This window comes from Python bivittatus, unplaced genomic scaffold, assembly GCF_059951505.1.
Source record: "Python bivittatus isolate LINGU-HERP-01145 unplaced genomic scaffold, Pbiv_v1 ctg000330_np1212, whole genome shotgun sequence".
Taxonomy (NCBI): domain Eukaryota; kingdom Metazoa; phylum Chordata; class Lepidosauria; order Squamata; family Pythonidae; genus Python; species Python bivittatus.
Genome location: NW_028277058.1, coordinates 56,368,941 through 56,385,142, shown reverse-complemented (window position 1 = coordinate 56,385,142; position 16,202 = coordinate 56,368,941). Strand labels below are relative to the sequence as shown.

The 16,202-nt window shown below is 45.0% G+C and overlaps 1 protein-coding gene across 2 annotated transcripts in view; it reads left to right on the top strand.

Annotated features, from left to right (window-relative positions):
* Positions 1–2,398: 2,398 nt before the first annotated feature.
* PROSER2 (proline and serine rich 2) overlaps positions 2,399–16,202 on the top strand; it is a 28,860-nt gene continuing 15,056 nt past the window's right edge. The window contains exon 1 of one of the 2 annotated variants that reach the window (XM_025166170.2): positions 2,399–2,805. The gene's annotated coding sequence lies outside the window, so the exon portion shown is untranslated. Of the gene's footprint in view, positions 2,806–2,996; positions 3,058–16,202 lie in introns of those variants that run through there. The other variant, XM_025166171.2, reaches the window with a different exon arrangement.

Here is a 16,202-nt window from a genome sequence, read left to right as displayed (position 1 = left end):
GAGAAGGAGAAAACAGAACGTGCTTGGTTTCATACAAGGCGCACGTTAATTTCAGGTTATTTTAAGTAATAATTAAACTACTGGCTGGGTTCACACCACACTGAACTGTAAATAAAAAAAAACATCTTAGCCCAAACAGGTTATGTACATTCGACTGTGTAGATAGCTTATGATTCAGTATGTTATGCAACCCTCCCAAAACCGGTTTATGTAAACCATAGTTCAGTTAAACATAGGTAAGCATGTCTTGTGAACACAGCACCTCTTTGGTATGCTATCAGAAACAGTCTCTGGAGTGCAATTTTATCCAGCTTGCATATAAGAGCTGAGTCAGTAGCACATTCCTGTTGCATAATTGAACAGGCAACATATGATGGTGATTTCTGTCCATAATGGCATAATGGGGTGATTCATTCTGGCAAAAGAAGCTGAACATAATAGACTGGAGGTGACATCAGCTTTGCCCATCATATTCAGGTGATTAGTGCATTCCCCGTTCATGAACAACTGAAAGCATGTGTCCTCCTCGCATGTCCATGCGTTCAATGTTCATGCATGCACACACATGTCCAGGCATTCCAGCGCTGCTAGAAACGTAATGGAATATTGATCATAAGCCTTAACATTAGACAAAGAGAAGTGTTTCTGTTTGAATTTAGATGATGGTTACATCCCTCATTAATGACTCAGGTTGCTCTTATTTAAAATGTTAGTACTGGAATTTCACAGTAAGTCTCAAGGAATTTATCTTCTTTGCAATGTCAGAGGAAGTGGGGAGATAGGAAGACAAGAGCAGAATAAAATGTTTTATTTCCTGCAGAGAAATGCAGGTGTTCAGCATACAGAAGTATTTCTCAACCTTGGCAACTTTAAGATGAGTGGACTTCAACTCCCAGAATTCCCCAGCCAGCTGTGCTGGGGAATTCTGGGAGTTGAAGTCCACTCATCTTAAAGTTGCCAAGTTGAGAAACACTGCTGTGTGGTATGCAAATAAAAACCTAAGGAAAAGAATCAAAAAAGTAGGGAATCCCAAAACTGGCTCAGCTTGCATTCCTTCGGATTACAATTATTCAAGAATGTGTCTTGCAAGAGATATCAATGTCCATCCTTGACATGCTTAAAGTCAATGAGGCTTTTTGTCCATATAAACATAGGAAGGCTAATTTATAATTTGTATCATGATGGTCACTCACCGCTAAAGTTGCCTTTTTGGCTTTTTAACCATAAGCCACGGTTTACAAATTGCCTCCATTAAGTCACAAACTAGCCACATTATGACTCCGTATCCAAGCTTGGACATAGCGTGTTTTGCAAGGGTATCTGTGGGGAAGGGGCCAAAAAGTCAATATGGTAGCCATGACTACACAACAAGCATTGCACGGGCAGCACACATAAAAAGGGTGGGATTTCAATTGCCTTGCCACGGCTGCCATTTTGACTTTTTTGACCCCGTCCTGTGGATACCCCTGAATTGTTTTGGAAATAAGACCAGGGGATCAGAACAGACTGAGTATCCCACACAACTCCTGGAAGATTGCCATGGAGAGAATGAGGCCCTTTGCATGTAAAATGTGGTTCAATATACAAGCCAAGTTGTGTTGTTCAAACCCTGCCATCGTAGCTTCCCAACCATGATTTGTGACTGTTGTTAACCTAGCAAGTCATGAACTGTGGAGTAAGGCATGACAAATTGAGTTGTGCGAATTCAAGCAGTTGGATTCATTCACTGAACCTGGTTCAGTTAACCACAGATTAGCACTTTGTGGGACACACAATCTATATATCCAACTAGACCAGGATCATCCAGGTTCAGATCTCCTCTTGGGACCAACACCTAAACCTATCTGGAGATTTTGGCTATGATAGTTGCTGACTAGATTTGCACAATACCTTACGCTAGGCTAAAATGGAATGGGATCATTTGTGGTTCAACATGCCCTGTGAATCCAGCCATTCTCTGAGAATGTTGTGTAAATCAGGCTATCATGAGAATTAATGATAGTTTCTTGGTTTGGGCATCACACCTTCTATAACCACACAAATGGCTTTGGGATACCCCAGGCTCCAAGTTTAGTGTGTTGCGTGAACACCAACAAGCCAAAGCGACCCGGGAGCTTAGTTTTCGGTCCAGTGGCTGCATTCACACAACCCATTTCATCTGGTTACATTGTTCTGACTTCACACCACACGCCAAATCACAAACCAGCAGAGCGGGCTGGATGGCACCACTGCCCCAGGCTCTTTAAACTGCCTTTGCTAAGCGCGTGGGGGGGATCCCTTCCCCCGGGTTCAGTTCTCCACGGGAAAGCGCGTCGCGGGACCCACAGCGGCGCCTGCCTTGCGGGGAGGTCGTGCGTGTGCCGCGGAATGCCCCGCGCGCCGCCCGGAGCAAGCGCAAAGGCGCGGTCCCCAAAGCGAGCTAGACGTGGGCGCAAACCCGGCGGAGAGCGAAGCCCCTCGTCGGCCCGAGCGAGCCCCGGCGCCTTGACCGCCCGGCGGAGCCGAGGGGGCAGCGGCCGTCGGTGGGCGGGATGGCAGCGCGGAGGGGCGGGGAGAGCCTCTGCGTGAGTCACCCTCCGCCCCCGCCAGGCAGAGCGACGCCGGGTTATTATTGCTTTGCCTGCTCGCTGGTCGCACCTGTTCGCGCCCTCGCTGGCCGAGGGAGCCGCAGCCCGTCCGGCGCCCCGGGAGGCCGCCCCGCACCTCTTTCCTCCGTTCCTCCGAAACGCCCAAACTCTGCGCGGGGGCGCGCTCGGGTCTCCTCGCGAGGAAACCGCCCGCCTGAGCGAAACGTCGCGATCCCAGGTAAGCTGCCGCCGCCGCCGCCGCGCTGCGGGCGAAGTTGAACGGGAAGGCAGCGCGTCGCTCTCAGGGGCGTCCCCTTCCCGGGCGTGTTCCCGAATAGCCCCCTTGGGGCGGGCGCGCCCGGATCCTGACCCTGCCCTGGTTCCTCCTGGGGAGCCGCGCGATCCCAACTTCTTTGAGCCGCGATCCGCGGGACGAACTTCCCAGAAAGGCGTTTGGGGAGTTGGGTTTCTAACGGTGAGAGAGGAGCGGGTGAGTTGGGGCGCACCGGAGGCTTCAGTGGGTTAGGGACGGGGCGGGACGGGACGGGTGCTACCTTGAGGGCTAGTAACTTGATGTCTTGCGATACAAGTTAGCCTGGAAGAACCTTGGTCCTACTGCTCTTTTTTTCCATCTCCAGTCGCTGGGCTGAGTGTTTACGTTTACCGCCTCTTCCTTATCCGGCGTGGATGTAAAAGGGCTGATTCTGGCTTCTGGGGAACGGCTAGTACCGCCTATCTCTTGCTTCTCGTGGTCCCGTTCTTGACTGCGTGGTGTTTATTCCCTCACTCTGTTTTAGATATAATCTGCCAATTGAGGACAGATTTGATGAACTAGCTTCTGTCACCCATCTTTGGGCAGATGGAATCCTTTGGTCCTCACTTGGCTCCTGCTGCTTCTATTATATTATTATTATTAATAATAATAATAATAGATCAATCCATTATTTTAACTAGCTGTCCCCTTTGTCCCTCCATTCTCTGGCTCTCTTCTATCAAAGTTTAGTTTGAAAACTCAGTGGGATCTGCTTCTTACATCTTGCCAATGACCAGGACAGCACTCTGTTAAATTTAGGAATAATAGTAACAATGACAATAATAATATAATAATGCATATTTCAAATGTGCAAGACCCTACTGGTGCATAAAGATTATTGTGGGAGGTAGAGACTCCCAACTGGGCTGGTACTGAGAAGAGTCCACTGGAGCTGGGCAACTAATAAATTCAAAATAATAATAATAATAATAATAATAATAATAATAATAATAATAATAATAAGCCAAGAATTCCTTTTTTAGAAACACTTCTTTCACCAGTCCTCCCCTGGTTCCTTCCTGCAGGGAGCTTGCTTTCATGGACCAGGAAACTCGATTTGTTCAATTCTGCCCTCTGCTCTTAAAAACAATCATTTCTTTGTATCCTATTGATTTTACTAGTGGTTCAAACAGCAAAGCCAAAGGCTCACCGCACAGGAATGGGAGTTACATAAAAATGACGCTTCTGTACGTTCTGCTGTTGCAAACTTGGTTACAAGGGGGAATGTCCTTACCTCCTCTGGGCAGATAACGCTCATGAGGCTACAGTATTTTTTACCTAGAGAAGAAAGACCGAATGAAATCTCCAGTCCTACGTCATCCCGTTCTGCCTTTCAAGTAGATTACTGGGCTGATTCGGAATGGGGTGGTCCTCGGTGGCTCTTTAGTAATCTTTTCAATAATCTTACCTGCAAGGTAGGCCAGATACTAAGGAAGATCCCTGTGACGCAAATGGGATTGAGGGAAGATTGGCCCTGGGGGTGTAGCTACCTTGTGCCTCTCCCCTGGGGTCAACGCGTGAAGACATGGCTTGGGTGTCCGAAGTTCAAGGTGGAGGTTCAGCCTTCAGGGCTGGCAAATGCCTCGCCTTGAAGAAATGTCTCTCTAGACAGTGCATCGTTCACCTGTGGAATTCATCGCCACCAGACACCATAATAGCATCTGACGTGGAAAGTTTAAAAAGGATTGGATCATTGGTGGGGGGGGGCGGGGAGACAGTGACAGAAGCTCACAACACAAACCGGGTGACTTAGAGACTTGCATCTGATGTCAGGAGGCAAATGTGAAGGGCTAGGCTTGCATCGCGATGTTGAGGTGTGTGCGATGTTGAGGTGTGTGCGTCTCCGTTTTTTGTCGCTGAGGTTTGTATCCGACGTCTCTGGAGGGCTGGTCTTCCGAGGGCCATTGGTGTAGATTGCGGGGGAACAGGAGTGAGGAGGAAGGGACAGGTCAACTCCTACTTCCTAGCACCTGGTGGTTGGCCACTGGTGGTTGGCCACTGTGAGAAGCTAGCTATTGGACTAAGATGGCCCGGACCTCATCCATCAACTCAGCACACAGCGTCTTTTGGTGCGTGAAATTTGGTGTGTATGTTTGCACCTGCCTAGTTGATATTGACCAGCTCTCGACTGAGGATGCTTTGGGGAGTGTGTTTTCCCATGTGACTGAAAAAAAAGTAAACCAGGATGTTCAAGTTACAGTTGGTGGAGAGGCATGCCTGCAAGTTTTTGAGATGTGCAGAGTTCATCAGACAGGATGCGGTTGCCCTTTTGGATACCAGTGCTGTTTGAAAACAGGCAGTCCTGCTCACATCACCCTTTGCTTGTGTAAAAAGTGCAGTCTTGCCCGTTTGCACTAACTGAACTTCTCCAAGGGTGTAGCTACAAATTTGCACAAGCAGGGAATTTTTTGACTCAGAAGTAACAACTGCAATCCTCTGAGGCGATTGCTCCTTTGTATAACTCGCACAACAAGATTTGATTCCTCTGTGTGTGTGTGTTTGTGTGTGTGTGCGCGCGTTCGTCTTGCTGGAATGTCTGTATTGACACTTTCTCCATTGCTGCACCAAGAAACTTATAAAATCCCCAGCCATCCATTTTGCTAGCAAGCTTTCTCTTGGTTCAACTTCAACTTCACTTTCTATTTTATTTTATTTATTATTATTATTTTATTATTTATTATTATTATTAAAATAATATTTTATATTATTTTATTTTATTATGCACTTTTCACATCAAAATAAATACTGCCATTATTGCTGCTCTTTTGCGATAGTCTCCTCCTGGAATTTCACACAGCTACAGCTTGGAGAAAAGATGCTGAACGGTCAAAGGCCAAGAAAGTTGGAAATTGCAACACTAGAAGGCCGGGGAGGCGCCTGATATCACTGCTATAGATATAAATATCTACAGATATAGATATAAGGTATAAAAGTTATAAATGCAGGGCATCGGAGAATATGCATTTCCCAATCAGCAGTGGCTGAGTTTGTGCAAAATTGCAGGGAAGGTGGGGTAATTTGTTTGTTTATTTTATTTATTCAATTTATGTCCCTGCCCATCTCCCCTAAGTGACGCTTAAGTGGAACGGAACTGTAATGAGCACAGAGGATGCTTTAACTCGGTCGTATCTACCGAGCCCATCTTTGCAAAATAGCCCACTTCTCGGTGGAATGTTTTCCCCAGCTGCCCTTCTTGTCTAATCTCAGGGCCCAACGGGAAAGAATAACCTCATTTTAGAGGAAAATTGGCCAAGGAGGATCTAAAGGGCTCCTGCCTGTTGGCTGAGTTCCCCCAGCCCCAGAACTCCCACTCCCCTACCCTCTCGTTATTCTTGCAAAACAGCAACCACCCTTGAAACGTGGCTGACGAATTTAGCACGCTGTGGGGCACTGGGGAGAGGGAAGGGTTACTCTCTTCTGCTGGCTGGTTCACCCTGGCACTAAAACAGCTGGGCGTACAGATGCTCTAACCTCAGGGAGTGGGGGGCGCCTTTTATTTTTCCGTTGGAAACCAGATCCAGTCTCTATCCTTAAAATACTCCTGGCTTCCCCAGGACGTGGCCGACTCCTTTTCTGTCCTTTCCAGGCTGGGGCTGCTGAAACTTCATTTTGGTTAAGGCCACAAAGATTATCAGAATACTAGCAAAGGTTATTGAGATAATAACAGATTTATTATTATGAGAACTGCAGCAAGATTATAGTATGCACAGAGGTGGAAGAATAATGAAATACCGAGAGGGGAAGATTGGATTATAACATTGACAGAGCTCGCCGAAAGGGCAAAGCTGACCCCTTTAGTCAGGGGAAAAAATGATGAAGACTTTTTTAAAAGACTGGAAGCCTTAGTTGGACTTTTTGCTGAAAGAAGAAAAGACTGAATTGATGATTTATGGATTTGGGGATTAAAGGAGTCAAAGAAGGATGGAAAAGAGTAAGATGGCAATTACTCGATAGAAAGAAGGGCGGAAGTCAAAATTCTATGTTTTCTTTCTTTTACTTTTTCTTATTTTTCTTTTAATTTTTTATACTTTTATTGTATTGAATATATATTAACAGATTTATTATCCTCTGAGCTTCTGTGAGCTACACCTTATTTCATCAAATGTTTGCAGGAAATTATTTTCTCTTTTTTCCTGTTCCTTTCTTTTTTTTCATCTCCTGTTTTCCTCCCCTCTCTCTCTCTCTCTCTCTCTCTCTCTGCTGCTTCTTTAAACATTGTGCATTTCTTTCATCAAAAATGCCAATTCCTTTCTGGGCCATTGATACAGAATTCTCCATTTTGGTTTTCCAAGTATGCTGGGCTACCAGACCTCCTCTTCTTCGACTCTGTGTTAAGGGAGTTGCATGAATTCAAGGCTGGTGCGCAACCTTTTCCGTGTGTTCTCAGAAAGGTGTTGGTTTGTGGCATTTACTTCTGGGTTAGTGAGGGTTTGCAGACTTGGCACTCCTGGGATCTTTCTCCCTTCTTAAAAAAAAAATAAAATTCTGGCAACTCCCAATCCGATATATAATGTTCAGTTTTGCTTCTACAGTGGCATCTTTATAACGGGTGCGAGGAATGCAACAGTAAGTCACTGTGCTGATTGAGGAAAGAGTCTGCAAGGCAGGGCTAGGAAAAATTCAGGTGCCAGGAATTTAGACGCTTTGCTTTTTTTTTTTCTTCTTTTCTTTTTCTGAAAGTGAGGTTAAATATCTAGGAATTATTTTTCCCAGCCTTGCCAATAAGATTCCAAGAGGATTGAGAGGAGACGCTGCTGCTGCAAACCGAAGAGGTGGCTTTAAAAGGTAAATACAACCTCAGTTTGACTCCTGGTGGATAAATAAACAAATCCATGCAGTTTTCTTGATAAAGAACATGGAAGCAGCTTGTCTTGTCACCGGTCTGGAATGTTTTTCTATTTCCCTGCCCAGCCTACAAAGCTGATGTCCTCAGGTAGTCCCCCTTCCAAATACTAATCAGACCTGCTCCTGCTTAGCTTCTGAGGCAGGCAGGGTTGGCTAGAGCTGAGACCTTGCTAGCTTCCGATTGCCTTCCAAGCCGGCTGCCTAAAGAAGATCCCTGTGTAGTTCAGAAGTCTGCAACCTTATCCATGCCGCTGAAAATGCTGAATCTGTTGGCCTTTTCTTTTACTCCTTTTGGATTCCTGTTTGGCTTTCAAAAGATTTGAAACTATTCTTTTAAAAAAAAATGTATTGAGCGATTACAGTATCAGAGGCAGTTGTAGAAGAAAATGTAAGTGGCATTGGCTGGATCGTTTCCCTCCCCGAGTTGCAGGATGGAGGGCGTAAAGGCCTGGCACACCTGGGCAAGGCTCGTGTTGTGATAAGGTGGAAACCCAGGCGGTTCTTTCTCACACCGTTTAAAAAACGTTGAATTCAGAGACGAGAGACCTGTGGCGTATCTTCCCTTCGTCTCTTTCAGCCGTCCTGAGATTCTTTTTTTCCTACTCTGCTTCTTGCATTTCTCTGTAAGAGGGAGGAACGTGGACTAAGACCACGAGGGAGAAATCCTTGAATGCCTTGTCTCCAAATTCAGGGCTAAAAAGTGCAATTTGGCAGCCCCGATTGAGGGATCGGACCAATTTGCTGCGTGGCTCCTGTTTATCTCAGTCCCAAACCGCCCTGGCCCCCCTCCGTGAAGGCAGCTTCAGTGCTCCAGTCACAGAAAACTGATCCTCAGTTCGGATTCAGACCCCCTTCCTTTTGGCACAGCCCAAGGTTGGAGACGCTTTGCTTCAGCAATGCGAGGACTTGTGTCCGTTGTGCCAGACCCTGAATCATGTTCCACAAACCACCACGATCGGGTGGACACATCAGACGAACCCCAAATCCAGCAGACCACCTTATGGCTTAGTGTGAGGTATGAACCTGATCGTGTCATGGGAAAAGCTTTCCCGTCCCTCGGCTGTGCCCATCGCACGCTTAAGCTTGTAGCTCGATTTTGGCTTAAGATGTTGGGTGAACCTAGTCACGTGGCTCATGATTTAGCCCAATGTATGAACTCAGACCACTATGCCTTATTCAGCAAGCCATTTTTAAAAAGTAGGTTACTTACAATGTGTCATCCCGGTCTTCTGGCCTTCGAGTTGCTGACTAAAAATCTTCTTTAATTTTTGCTGAGAAGAGCTGGATTTGACAGGGAGAAGCTGATTTGGAATAAATCAGGGCAGTTGCACTGCATCCATTAGCATCTCCTAAAGGAAGCTGCGTTCGTGCACAATTCCAGAGAAATAATGCTTGGGTTAAGGAAGGACCAACAGATGTTACCTGTACACTCACTCCGAATCAACTTGAGTATGATGTCTTTCATTCATGAACCTCTATGGGTGGTACTTGCTACCAGGCCAAATACATGACACGACAGTATTTTAAATTGTGTGCAATCCATTTTAATCCCTCCCAACAATTATGGGAAAAGGTGCTTGGAGTTTGAACTTGATCTGTAGAATTGTGTGTTGGACAGGCACACCATCATGCGGGGGCTAGGTGCTTCCAGGTGCTTTTATTGTGTAAGTGTCCTTCTCCGAGATAGGCTTTTATTTGCAAAGTGGGAGGGGAAGGGTTGGTCCAAGATAACAATCCTTTTCATTGGTAATTCTCCCCTGTTTTCTTTCCGTCTTTAACAGTTCTTTTTCCTCTCTAATAGTTAAATTAGGTAACCAGATAGTTTACTGTGTTCTGGAAAGCAAAACGGATAGCGGTATTTTAGATGACTCCCCGTCGTGCAATTCTGCAACATCTTAAAAGAAAATTTCATTAGGATGTGCTTTAGTTCAGGCTTCTAACAATAAAATTCCACCTCGTTCCACGGGGAGCACTTTGATGAGCACGTGTCTGATGGAAATCAGTGTACTGTGGACGGGATTCCAAGGAGCTCCCTTCTTGGGGCTTGGCTCTATAAATACATTGCCCATTTTGTCCAATGAACCATCCTTCCTTCTGCTTCTGCTACCCGTCTCCTCGATCTTCTGGATGTCTCGGTGTGTTCTTTCTCTTTGGTCACCCGCCTTGCGCCAACCTTCTTGGAGGGAAGAACCTCCTTAATTTGCTCATTCTTTATTTGGATTGACCAACTTCTCCCATCCGAGTGCTCTTCGATGACTTTGGCTTTAGGTGCTGGAGTTCCCTGCCCGCATGGACAACTTTGGAAAATAGCACATTTTTTAAATGAATAAATAAAGTTTCAGAGGACCAGTACAGTGTGGTGGTAAAAGTATTGGACTAGAACAGTGTTTTTCAAACTTGGTAACTTAAAGATGGGGGACTTCAACTCCCAGAATTCCCCAGCCAGCATGCTTTAAGATGGGTGGATTTAAACTCCCAGAATTGAAATCCACACATCCCCACATGCTGGCTGGGGAATTCTAGGAGTTGCAGTCCACATCTTCAAGTTGCCAAGTTTGAAAAATACTGGACTACAAACTCCCTGGGGAACTTTGGGCTGGTGCTTGTCTCTCAGCCCATGCGCCAGGGTGGCATAGTGGGAAAGGTGCTAAACTAGGAGCAAGAAGACCCAGGTTCTAATCCTCCTCTAGGCACAGAAGGCAGGTGGGTGACCTTGGGCCTTGGGCCAATCTTTCCCCCTCAGCCCTATTCAGCTTTCACTCTGTCACAAGTTGGTTGATGAACACTTAGTTATAGAGGCCTGTTTAGCACTGTATAGTTAAAGAGTAAACTTCCCTTCAGGGCAGGCTCAACTCGTGGTGATTTAGTGGACCCATCACTATGGTTTTCTTAGCAGCAAGATAGTAATGATTTGCCAACCCTTTCTTTGGGGATGTTGTTTTCAACTACCCTGTCAAGCCTGCGGTTCATGGTAGTCTCCCATCCAAGTATTAGCCAAGCCCAATCTTGCTTAGCTTCCAAGCCCAGATTGGGTTGTCCAGGGGCTACCATCAGCTGAGACAGACTTTGAATATAATCCCTCAAATATATAATAGGCTCTTCTTTGAGACAGAGAACTGACCATTGTCCATCTGCATTGTACCTGAAGGGGTTTCAGGGTCCTTTGAACCATCTACCATTGAGCTTTAAAATACAGGTGAATTTTGGAAGCCCAACCTCTCCTGGAATCAGTTCTTCAGTCATGTTTTGGACCAGTGATCCAGCCCAGGAAACCTTTGATCCTGGGTCCCTGGAGCTTTGACTAGCAAACTGAAGGAAGGCAGTTGTAGATATCGATGTGCTTCTAGGAGATCTTAGCAGTGTGGACCTTCTGGAGCTCCAACCAGCATGGCAAACAGGGGAAAATGCTAGGAGTTAGAGTTCAACATCATCTGGAGAGACTTAGCTTCACCATCCCTAGGTAGACCTTTTTTCCAAGCATGCTTCTGTATATACATGCAGAACAGGGCCTACCCTTCACAGGAATGTGTTTCAGAAACTCCTTTACATATATATTTGCATATCTGCTGCAAAGACATTCTTGAAATATATTTCTATGAAGGAAAGAAACCCAGAATAACTATGGAGAGTAGGAGGAAAATATCATGTAACTAGTAAGGTGGCTCAGTGTTTCCCAACCAGGTACCTCTTCAGATGTGTTAAGACAGCAACTCCCAGAATGCAAAGGTTCCCTGGAATTCTGGGAAATGTCATTCCAGCTCATCTAAAAGCCATCAGCTTAGGAAGTACTAAAATTGCAGGTTCCCACTTGTTTCCTGTCACACTGCTTGGTGTCAACTCAAAGTATGGTGGGCAGTTAATTTGACATAAAAATTTGCATTGGTGGCTTCCAAAAATATTACCCAAGCTTGTGGTTCACCTACAATTAACATACTGTTCATGTCTCTGGCATGACAGAGGTGGATGTTAAACCTTGGGGTGGGGGCTATCCTGTGACTTTAAAATGTTATTTTGGAGTCAGCTGTCAAACCACAAAGTCCATAATTTTGTTGCTGTATTATGTCTTCTCAGTTATGACTACAGAGGACTGTGGTTTAAAAACCACAGCAAAGGCCGTTGTTGGGAATCAAGCGAAATTATAGTACATTTGGGTTGCTAATGCCAATCCTGGTCAAGAGAGCAGTGTTAAATGAGTAGAATAGCAGTAAATATCATTCATAGCAATTGGGAAGTTTGCAATGCATCCTCTTGTAAACTAGGCAGAAGGGATGAAGCGATGGATCTTGACAATGAAAAATCCCAAATTCAAAGTAGAAAAAGAGGTTGTTAACATCTAGATCTTTCTTCTGTGGAGATCTGTATTCCCTTTCTCCAAGGAGCTTGAGATCCTCCATGAAATGTTTCTCTCTCATCCCCCATGATATTCCATGAGGTGGGTTACAATGAGAGGAAGAGCTGCTAGTCCACCAATAACCTTAATATCTTTGTGGGAATTCGCCATCCTGAGGAAGCCAGGGATCCTCAGATTTTTTTTTAGCTAGGGTGGGGGGAACATTCTGAAACCTCAGCCTATATATTGTAGTGGTCACTCTTATAAAATGATTGCTGTGGCTGGGGACTTGTTCACAAGATGGCCATCATGCAGCTAGATTTATCTGAACAACTGGCCGGTGCCTCTGTTTCCCTGTGAGAAGCTGCTCTGCTCTATACGCAACTTGCCGGATTCCCTCTTTTTAACTGATTTTATCAATGTTAATAATTAATATTACTTATTCTTGTTTAATAAATAATAATAATTAATTTAAAAAGCCAGACAGAGGAGACACCAAGGGATGTTTCCTAGCACCCATTCGTGCCTTGAGTACCGTATTGATTACTCCAGGTTGAAGCTAGGAGTTTGCCTATATGCCCTGTGAAAATCCACCTATGTGAGCTAAACATGGGTATCCTTCCTTCCTTCCTTCCTTCCTTCCTTCCTTCCTTCCTTCCTTCCTTCCTTCCTTCCTTCCTTCCTTCCTTCCTTCCTGTTTGTGAAGATCTCAAGGAGGCTTCCCTCTAATCAATGAATAAGTGGGGGATTATATTTTAGGTGGAGCAGACTGAAATCCTTCCCTACCTCCTCCCCCTTATGTTTCATGCAATAGCTGTCAGAGTGACCAAACAGGTCATTTCTGAACTCTGGTACACCAAGGTCTCTTGCAAGTAGCTTGTTTACTTTGGGTCAGTGTTGTCCAAACTTGGGCACTTTAAGATGAGTGGACTTCAACTCCCAGAATTCCCCAGCCAGCGATGCTGGCTGGGGAATTTTGGGAGTTGAAGTCCACTCATCTTAAAGTGCCCAAGTTTGGACAACACTGCTTTGGGTAAACTATTTTAGCAAGGCAGCATTTCTTGGGGTTTGGGCAACTGAAGTCAGAGGAAAGGGTGCAAGATTGCCCCTTTTCCTACAAAATAGAGGGGACCTGGCCCCGTTTGGGGAAGGGGGTTGCAGAAGGAGCCTTGGAAAAGATGGTTCTTGTCTTTTCCAAGGCTCCTTCTGCAACCCCCTTCTGCCTCACTTGAGTATTGAGGTCCAAAGCGTGGCTTGAATCCAAGAGCCTGCTCTGCCCTTTGTTTCCTGGATGGCAAGTGTCTTTTGTTTCTGGCTGGCCTTGGGGCTTAAGGTAGACATTTGTATTGGTCAGAATAATGGTCCGTTATATTTAAAGAACACCGTGTTTATTTATCTCAGTTTCTATTTCTTTCCATTTATATGACCGCTCATCTCAAATCCGTGACTCTGGGCGGCTAATGAGAGTTAAAATCACCGTAAACAGCAACGCCGTGATAGAATACTTCATTGGCCGCTGAGATAGAAATCTCAAGAGCATCAAAGGCACCTTGTCCTAGAAATCCACTTTAGATTAAATCCATTCTTTGGTAGGAAATGTCTATTCGTTAGCTCCTTCTTGTTCAGTTTTCGTATTTGTCTTTTTTAATGAGGTGCTGCTTCCCTTATTCCCCAATTACAGCAACACCTGAAATCCTTGAGAAATGTTCTGTTGTAGCTGACTGCCCTAGAAATGCTGGGTTTATTGGTGACTTAAGATTCGCGAAGGCCTATTTCAAATCTGCAAGTCATCCCCAAGTGTTGCAATCAACCAGCGAGAAATCAGCATACAGAAATCAACCCCTTATCTATCTGCGGCTCTTATCTCTTGTGCATTTATTTCCTCTTAGGTACACTCCTGTCTCTAGTTGGGAGCCATTAATTAACTACAAATAGAGCAGACTTCTATTTTGATTTTCCACTTCCATATAGGTTGAGTTTCCTCTTTGTGCAATGCTAGGAGATGGCTGGTTAGATTTTCACTTTGCCCAACTGCAGTTTCTTGAAATAAACTCTGGTTAAAAAGTGGCTTAGTACCATTTGTTCAGGCTTTGGATGGCGCTTAAATCGGATAGCTTTTATTCACGAAGCTCTAAGGGTACAATTTCCCACCATCCCAGGAAGCACATTGGACCTGTTTCAAACTGGGGTTTGAAGTTTAAATGCAGAATTCTAACAAGCCATCGTCATGCTCAAGAAAATACGGATGCTTGTTTATCAAAGGTCTGTTTAACAAGCCCGAGTTGGTTGGGCACACACAGCATGATAATCATATTGTAGCTGAGCATGACCTGATGTAAAATATTCATAGCTGTTGTGGATCATTGCTTACACAGGAAGCTTGTTATAGTTGAAAACACTGCATATGCTTTAAAGTTAAAGTAAAAAGAAAAAATCTTCTTGGAGTGAAACTCATTTATGGAAGTCATGGAGATCAGTGGCTGTTAGCCTTGATGACAGTGGGACTGCCTCTGAAGGCCATCTGCTGGGAGGCTAATGTGCTTCCCTGTGCAGTTGCTTGGTCATTGTGAGAACAGACTCCCACCAGATCCCAGATGGGCCACAGATTTGATCCAGCCGAGCAGGGCTCATGTTGTTCTTATGTCCTTGATGACTTCTTGGACACATCCAGTTTTGCCACTGCCTGCTTCTGGAAAGTCTTTTGACTTCCTAGTCTAGCCTACAGCCCTGGGATATCCTGGTGGTCTTTCATGGCCCTGTGTAGCTTTTTCAGAATCAGCAAAGGTCAGCTAGATGTTGCCCTCTGCCATAGGAAAGGCAAATTCTCCTTTAAGGAGACAACTTGGTGGACACATCCATGCGGTTTTTTGGCAATGATATAGAAATGATTTGCTATTGACTTCTTCTGTGATGATTTTCAGCTTTCCAGGCTAAGCCTCCAGCCATGGAATCACCTGGTAGTCTCCTCTCCAAGTTAAACTCAGCTTACCTTCTAAACTTAGACAAGTTGAGTTTTCTACTGCCAGGTACTGCTGAGGCATTAAACAAATATCTTCTGGAAAAAGCAATTGCTTGCATGAGGCAAAACCACCACAGGTGACATGTTGGACTGTGGCCAGTTCTAAATTGAGATGCAATGACATGGCTGAGCTCTTCCTCTTTAACCTGAGCAGTGGGGAATTCTGGAGAGAGATCTTATACCTCCATAATAGCTTTCTGGGTACCCACTGTGTAAGCCCTGTTGTCAATAACTTTAATTTTTCATATGATTAAATGTCAAGAGGAGAACTTCCGACAGCCTGCTGTTTAGTCTGGAGTGATGTTCTTTGCGTGTGAACCACAACACTGGATTCATATGCATGTCAGTCAAGAAAGAGATGGCAAGTGCCTGGTTCTTTCCTCTTTCGACACTTCCCTGCTTTTGTGCTTTAAGGGCAAAACAGACTGTCTGGGACATGGGTTGGGTTCATAGTGTAGGAATGGCCAAGCCCAGGTCAGAGGGAGGTGCCAGTCCCACAGTAGTAAACTGGCTTGAATAAAAATAATGAAGGGTCTGGTGATATGTGTAATTGTTTTATTGCATAGCCACTACACAACCCGCCCAAGTAGACTCACAGATCTCTGTGGGGCCGGGGGAGAAGTGTCAAAAAGGCAAAATGGCAGTTATGATTATGATTATTAATTACATTTATAAACGGCCAAATCCCTAAGGACTCTTGGCAGTTTAGAGATCAGATACATAAAAAACACTATACAGTAAACCAAAAGTATACAAATAAAAGGTCCACAGAGGAACGGCAACAGATATAAAGTTAAATTAACCAAACCAAGCTATAAGCAGACCAAGATGGGCCCGAACACCCTCCAGAAAAGCTCTTGTTTTGAGCCATTTCCAGAAGGCAGTCAGGCGCTAGAGAGCCACAGAGATGACGCTGGAGAAACTGTACAATCTCAGTTAGCAAAACATTTAAGCCCAGGACAGAAATGTTAGAAAGAAACTCAGACTAGTTGTGCCTTGACTCTCTTTCGTATAAGAGGGAGGAAGGGAGGGAAAACATGGTCAGAATTTCAGAATTCTGTTACTAGATCCCATGTCCATAAAATAGAGTTCCAGTATTACTTGTGGACTCGGTTTCCTGACCAACTG